Genomic DNA, 8041 nt, shown 5'->3' on the forward strand with positions numbered 1-8041 from the left:
TCTTGCCTAAGGTGCATACTCCAAACTCTTGGTATTATTCTCCTGATAGTCACACTAGTAGTCTCCCTGGTGTGCTGTAATCTCTAAAAGCTTTAAATGTTTGCATGCAGCTATCCATCAAATGTCAAATGGTCTCTCTTTGGCTGGTGACAAAACTCAAAGGAATGTGTGATCAGGAAGACATCACAACCTATGAATGATGGAAGCCCAAAATGATGGTAGCTGAGAGTAATGTCAATGCTTTAAGTTTCGGTCACACTCTCACCTAAGTGAGTGTATAAAGACTCCAAAATAGGGCCACTGATGTTAAATGTTACATACTCCAACTGAAATTTTAAGAAAGCAGATAGATCCCAAAACAGACCAATAAAAAAAAAAAATGGCCAGGCACAGTGGCTAACGCCTATAATCCCAGCACTTTGGGAGGGCGAAGCAGGCGGATAACGAGGACAGGAGTTTGAGACCAGCCTGACCAACGTGGTGAAATTCCGTCTCTACTAGAAATACAAAAATTAGCTGGGTGTGGTGGCACACACCTGTAATCCCAGCTATTCAGGAGGCTGAGGCAGGAGAATTGCTTGAACTTGGGAGGCAAAGATTGCAGTGAGCCAAGATTGCGCCACCGCACTCCAGCCTGGATGACAGAGTGAGACTCCACCTCAGAAAAAAAAAAAAAAAAGAGATTCCAATCTACTTGAGGTCCCCCTTACTTTAATTTTTATAAAAAAGTAACCTGAATTAACCTGATGTTAACCAATACATTTATTTCTACTGCTCTCTTTTCTTGTTCAAATTTGACAAAACCCACTGTTCTGTTTATTGTATTGCCAAAGGGGAACTATCACTGTTTTTGTAAAGTGGGACCTGCCCCAAATTATAAATCCCAAATAAAAGCCAATTAGATTTATAACTAAAGCTGCTGTAATTTTGTCTTTTGATATGAGTTCACAGCCAGCAATGGCCAGTGGAGTCTCTCAGGCTGCATCATTCTCACCCTGACCCTCCTGCCTTCCTCTTTCCCTTACAAGGACCCTTCTGATTACACTGAGCCCACACAGATAATCCAGAATAACCTCCCATCTCAAGATTCTTAACCTCATCACATCTGGAAAGTCTTTTTGCCAAATAAAAGTATTATGCCTTGGCTCCAGGGATTAGGATGTGGACATTTTTAGGAGGTCATTATTCTGCCCAACACAGGTACCTTTTATAAACTTCACCCACAACAAAAATTTGCTTTGCCTGCCTTCTGTGTCTCACTTTTCTGTCTGTGCACAAAGTTGAGGGTGAAACACACCAGCTCTGCTATGAACTGGCTGGATGACCCTGGACCACTCACTCCACCTCTCTCAGCCTCTTCTCATCTGAAGCACAAGAGTGATTCTTACTGCATCAGAAAATTTACATGAAAGGGTAAACTAAGATGTGTAAGGCATTAGACACAGAGCCTGGTACCTGATGAGCCCTTGGTAAACATTCTTTGCAGTTCTTTACTTTCACCACCCTACTTCTGTCACCCTCATCCATCTACTCCTTCATCTCCGTTCTCTTCAGTGACTTACTCAGTCTAAGCTGCCAGTTGGGAAAGAAGCCACACTTCCCATTCTCTCATGATTCTGCTGGAATGTTCTCGTGATGAAGTCTGTTATCCATGAGAGAGAGCCCACATTATTTATATGGAGATGTCTGGCTAAAACAAGTCCTTTTTATGTTCATGTAAAACCTATACATGTTTCCTCTTAATTTACACATACCAGTCCCAATTCTGCCCTGTTAATTTATACATGCACTTTCTTATTTCACTCTTCTTCAGTCTTTCTCTTAACACCTTATACATTTGGATAGTACAAAAATAACGAGCTGGGCCAAAAGAGGGGATTCCTTTAGCAAGATGAATGCTTCCCTTTAAAAAGATGAATGCTTTCTTTTGGCGTAAAGAATGCTAATTTGCAAAGCACCCCAGAAACCTGTTTCTAGGCTTGGCTTTTAGAAAAATCATTTGACTCTAGGACACATTCTAGACCCCAGGAGGTAATAACTGTGACAGAAGCCACACCCACTCCAAGTATACCTGCTGCATTTTCACAGAATGTTGTGCATGAGTTACTGTTTCCCAATCCTTCCATTCCTGGAGGTTAAGCCTCCCCCTTCACCATCTTCATCTCCAGCTGGCCTGCCAGGACTATGGCTGGGAAATACCTCCCCATCCTCCATGCCCAGGGTGGTACCTTTGCCTATTCCCATTATTATAATAGCTCAGACTGATGCAGCCCTCACTATGCACCAGGCACTATCCTAAGAGCTTTCCAGCTAGCACAGTCCTCACAAAACATCCTGAGTGCCACCATCCCCGTTTTTTACAGATTTTTAAAACTGAGGCAGAGACGTGAAGTAGTGTACCCATTGTCACCCAGCCCCATAATTTAACCTCATTCCCCTCCCCATGGGGCAGAGGACATCCTAAGATTTCCAAGGTCTCCTGAATGACATCCACCTTCCAGAGTGATTTTTGCCCCCTCTACTCTCAGGATTTGACAAACAGCCAGCATTTTGTTTTCTGTCTCACCCTTCACTTATGCAGCTGTTCCCTAACGCCACACTCACAACTGCACAGCCCTGAATAAGAACTAGCTTTTATGAACCTCAGTCTCTTTGGAGAAAAAATAGGTCCAGGTTCCCAGTCATCATAAAGTCATTTTTACTCCACTGTCAACTATTTGCCCAGCCATTCCTGTCCATAAATGAGGTGTACTAGGAACAGTAAGTGTAATGAGAAGGAAGTAGGAAAAGCATGAGTCACTGGAATGGTCACAAAGAGGAGATTTCAAATCCAGAAACAGTCATAAAACACACCTAGAGTGTGAGATCTTTAAGCAGTGACAGCCCCACCTGCCTCTTTCCATGGCTGGTGGCCTCTGACTTCCTTCTCAACCCGCCCCACCCGGTCTTGCTTTCTTAAGCCAATACTATCAGCTTGGAATTGGGGCCAGACCAGTGCACACAGCACTGAGTGGTGGGGTGGAGGAGCTGAAAAGGGAGAAGCGTGTTTGACTTATGGAGACCTGAGTCACCTAGGTACACGTCACCTGGGCAGGGAATGGTTTATTGAAGGGCTGTGCAGAACTAATGGTGGTTACCCAAAATAAGTGACTGAGGCAAGCGTCTAAATGAATTGTTTACTGAGCCAGACCTTGAGGGTACGCCCTAGGAAAACACAAGTCACAGAAAACCTCTGTGGCTTGTGTTCTCTCTGAAGAAGTTTTCAGGAGGCCTTAAAGTGGGGGAGGCAGGTAGGAAGAGGCAGGTAGGTGGAAGAATGATTGCTCTTGTCCTTGTTCTGTGCCTAGAAAGATAAGCATTATCAGCCTGAAATCCTAAGGACTAAGACTGAAGCCTCAGGAACCAGACTTAGATTTTAGAACCGAAGATACAATCGACATGTCCTTGTTATATGGGAGGATATACATCTTGAAAGTTTTAAGGCCAGCAAAGAGCAATTTGTGAGGGCGGTCATCCAGAAATACCTAAGGCCTTTTGCCTTCCTATGGAGGTCTGGCTAATGCACAACATTTTTACAAAAGGTTTTGTAGTAACAGCGATCCATCTGCGGAAATGATGATGGTGTTTCACGACTCAGTCTCAAAGCTTAACTTTCCCTGTGACCTGAAGAGGGTCCTGAAGTGTTTCTTTCCCTTTACATTTACCCGCTCCCTGATCTGCTATTCTCTCTCTCTCTCTTTTCTTTTCTTTTTCTTTTTTTTTTCTTGTTGTTGTTGTTGTTGAGACAGGGTCTCACTCTTTCACCCAGGCCAGAGTGCAGTGGTGCAATCATGGCTCACTGTAACTTCCACTTCCCAGGCTCAAGCAATCCTCCTACCTCAGCCTCCCAAGTAGAAGCTGGGACTACAGGCCCATGCCAGTCTTGAACTCCTGAGCTCAAGTGATCCACCCACTGCAGCCTCCCAAAGTGCTAGGATTACAGGCGTGAGCCACTGCACCTGGCCAACCCCTATTCCTCAAAATCTTTCAGAGAACGCATTATGGAAAATATGAGTTTGTGGTTGTATGTTTCATCTGATCCCACGTCACTAGGAAGGCTCATTCCTAGGAAGTTGTGTCTCATGGAGAAGGGAGTGAAGTCGCCTCAGAAAAGGACCAAAGCCAAGTTACAGGAACAAAGGGAAAGTAATTGTGGAGCCCTATTCAGGCTACACAGCTGCCTCTTCGATTAAAGCAATTCTTTGAGCAATCATCACCCTAACCGTTTCAGTTGTATGTTGGCTCAATTGTAATATCTGGAGCAGCCTACAGACTAGTTTTTCTAGAGCCTCTGAAGCACCTTCAGATTGCAGTGGCAGGTTGCTCTGGATTGTAGTCTGAATGAGATATCAAGTGAATCTTTTGAGTAATCCATATATTAGCAGGCACGAAGGTTCTTGCTATATAAGTTGTAATTTCTCCTGAAATTCACTTAAGTTGTCTAGCTTCAGGTTGCATGGCTTTAGGAAAAAGCACAGTATTAATTTCTAATGATTCCAAGTCAGAAAAATGGAAGAAAAACTTGAAAATGTTAGTTTCGGCCAGGCGTGGTGGCTCACGCCTGTAAACCCAGCACTTTGGGAGGCTAAGGCGGGCGGGTCACAGGTCAGGAGATCGAGACCATCCTAGCTAACACGGTGAAATCCTGTCTCTACTAAAAATACAAAAACTTAGCCAGGCGTGATGGCGGGCTCCTGAGGCAGAAGAATGGCATGAACCCGGAAGGCAGAGCTTGCAGTGAGCTGAGATCGCACCACTGCACTCCAGCCTGGGCGATAGAGCGAGACTCCGTCTCACAAAAAAAAAAAAGAAAAGAAAAGAAAAAGGAAAAGAAAAAAGAAAATGTTAGTTTCAAGACTTGTATCCAGGAAAGAATTCAGGATTCAGTACAAATTGTAAGGAAATAACAAAACTCAAAAACAATGAGCAACACCAGAATTTAATAACAGCTGTACTGTAGTTTCTTCTGAAACATAATGTTTTCTCTCGCCAGTTCCCCATTTGTACCAAAGGCAAATTGTAGTAGGACCCAAATTATTTGCAAAATAAGTTTTAGTCTTATACTTGGCCTGAAATTTTGATTTTGGAAAGTTTGTCAAATATCAAAGGTTTAAGACACCTGTTCAAAATTGGTCATAGGTCACTGTAAAATAATAGTTATTAATTTAGTCAAAGTGATAGTTCAAAAATTTTAAGAGGGAAAAATCTTTATTTTATTTATTTATTTATTTATGTTTATTTTTTGAGACAGGGTCTCGCTCTGTCACCCAGGCTGGAGCGCAGTGGCACCATCATACCTCACTGCAGCCTTGACCTTCAGAGCTTACGCAATTCTCCCAACCCAGACACCTGAGTAGATGAGACTACAGGTGCATGCTACCACACCTTGTTAATTTTCTTATTGTTGTTTTTTCTAGAGACAGAGTCTCTATTTGTGGCCCAGGCTGATCTTAAACTCCTGCACTCCAACCATCTCCTTGCCTTGGCCTCCCAAAGTTCTAGGATTATAAGCATTGAACCACCATGCCTGACCGGCAAAAACTTTCATTCTTTGAGGAAAATGTACTCTGACAGGAGATTTTATTTCCCAAATAATCATAAGGCTTAATAAAGACATCACGAGGCAAACTGAATCTGTCTCTGCCCCCGCTTTTTTCTCAAAAGGTAAACAAAAAGAATTTACTATCTCCTATTAATGCTACATGAAAATCTTGTTCAAAAGAAAAAAAACAAGTGTTACCTTTGTTTTAATGTATCATTAATGCTGAAGCTAATTTTAATAAAACCTTATAAACAAGTCTATTTAATTTGTATCAGTTTTGACTACAATGTAAGATTTCCATAAGACATTTTATAGCCTTTATAATTTTGTTCATTCTCTTTCTTTCTCCAACTTTCTGACTCCACTCAGTATTACCCACCATTCTTTTTAATCCTTCAATTTAAAATAATCCTTAAAAAGCTCTAAACTAGGCAAAATTACTCTTCCTTTAACAAATTTATACTTTTATCACTTCTTATACATTTTGTTTGACCAAAAACACATCCTAACTTTCCTTATACACTGCTATAGAATTGTTTCTCTTATATCTAACAGTCTTAAATACCTACATTACATTGTTAACTCTTAGACACTCTTATTTTCAGTGAAAAACATAGGAAGTAAGCAATCTTAGTCATGTACCAGATGTAGAATGAATGCAGGACAAATGTCAGACCTCTGATGATCATGCCTGGAGGGTCTAATTTCTTTCAGCATGGGCAAGAGGCACAGCTGGGAGATAGGCCCGGTATTGCCCGCAGACCTCATCACGGTCCTTTGTATCCGAATACGTACACTCACAGACAAATTAAGCAATTTATTATATAAATATGTAATATATGTAACTGTTGCTTAATTTATATATAATTGTTGTTTTATATATATTTTGCTTTATGTATATATGTATATAAACATAATAGAAGCAACAATTTTATGACTTTAAAACATCTATTAGAGAGAGTATAGGCCTGTCTGTCCAATAGACCCAGGCAAAAGTGTCTACATTAAATTCTGAAGACATTTCTACTTTCTTTTACCAACAATTCTGAAACTATTCTTGTTTACCAAAGATTGCTAAAATCGCATGAACTTGAAAAGCATTTGGTCTTGTTTAATTTATGAGTACTCATTTATCTTTATATTAATTTGATACCATGTGTAGACAATGTATAAACATATGTACGGACATATGTTTATATGTCTGACACAACATTTAACATACACATACACACATAAAGACAGAGACAGACACAAAGACTTCAGAGTTTTGCTTTTCTTTAGCCATGGGACCAGTAGAACTCACTGGTTTAAAAGAGCAGTTGGATTCAGATAGTACCTTTGGAAATGGAAATAGTTAACATTTATCTGGAGAAGTCCTCACCAAGTTTTAAGATAAAATGGGTAACAAATTTACACCTCAAAGCACTGAGAGAGAATTTAAGCCTCTTCAAGGAATTAAGGTGTGTTAAAGGAACATTAAAAATAGATGCCACCTGTGTTAATTAGCTTAGAAAAAAATAGACACCAAGGTAACACAAAATGATAGATATTTACGTTAGGATTTTACGAGGAGATTTATTTTCTTTAGATAGGTGTGTGTTTTCCAGCTGGACCACTGAGCTCAGGATGGAGCCCATTAAGGAGAAGGGCCAAAAAAGTACTTGCAGTTTGTGGGGCCTAATAATTTAAATATGGGAAAAGTGGGCACAGTTGGAAAGCAGAGTATTTAGATCTTTAAACATTAAGGATTCCACTGAATCCCACGTCCCCCTCAAAAAAGTAAAATGCAAAAATGACCATGCTGTACAATGCTTCCACAGTGTACTTTGCTGCAAAGGCATTTTTCTAATTGTTTAAACCGTGTCTTTCTTATCTAAACATGCAAAGAAATGAGTAGCCCTCTGAAGTAATCATATTTATTGTAACCACTGTCAGTCATCTCCAAAACTGTAGCTCTCACCCCTGACCCAGCAACCATCACACACACAAGCTCAAATATTTTTACAGTATGAAGTAATCTCTGATGCCTCCAGAAGCCAAAAAACATCAGATAACACAACAGAAAAGAGTGTGAGATCTAACAGAAATCTGTTTATTTAAAATTCCTGAGGCTCCATGAGGGAAAACAGAGGTTTCTCCCAAAACTAGGAGCCTGTGGCATCTTTTCTGTTTTCCCTAAGGGGTCTCAAGTTGTTAGAAATTGTTTAGGTCCACTCATGTGGCATCCAGGGTAGCAACAGGAAGGAGGGGCACATAGAAATCAATGGAAGAATAATTTTTAAGAAAGGAAGCAAAAAGAAAGGCAAAACACATAATTCAAAATATTTCAGTCAACTGGAGACAGAATTTTTTAAAAGGACACAAAAAAGAAAAAGTGAGAAGGTCTTGAGTGTTGGTTTTTAATTAAGCTGACTTTTAACCATAGATCTCTTTTTTAAAAAAATTCCTTTAGGTTCCTTG

Source organism: Macaca fascicularis, chromosome 19, assembly GCF_037993035.2.
Source record: "Macaca fascicularis isolate 582-1 chromosome 19, T2T-MFA8v1.1".
NCBI lineage: Eukaryota > Metazoa > Chordata > Mammalia > Primates > Cercopithecidae > Macaca > Macaca fascicularis.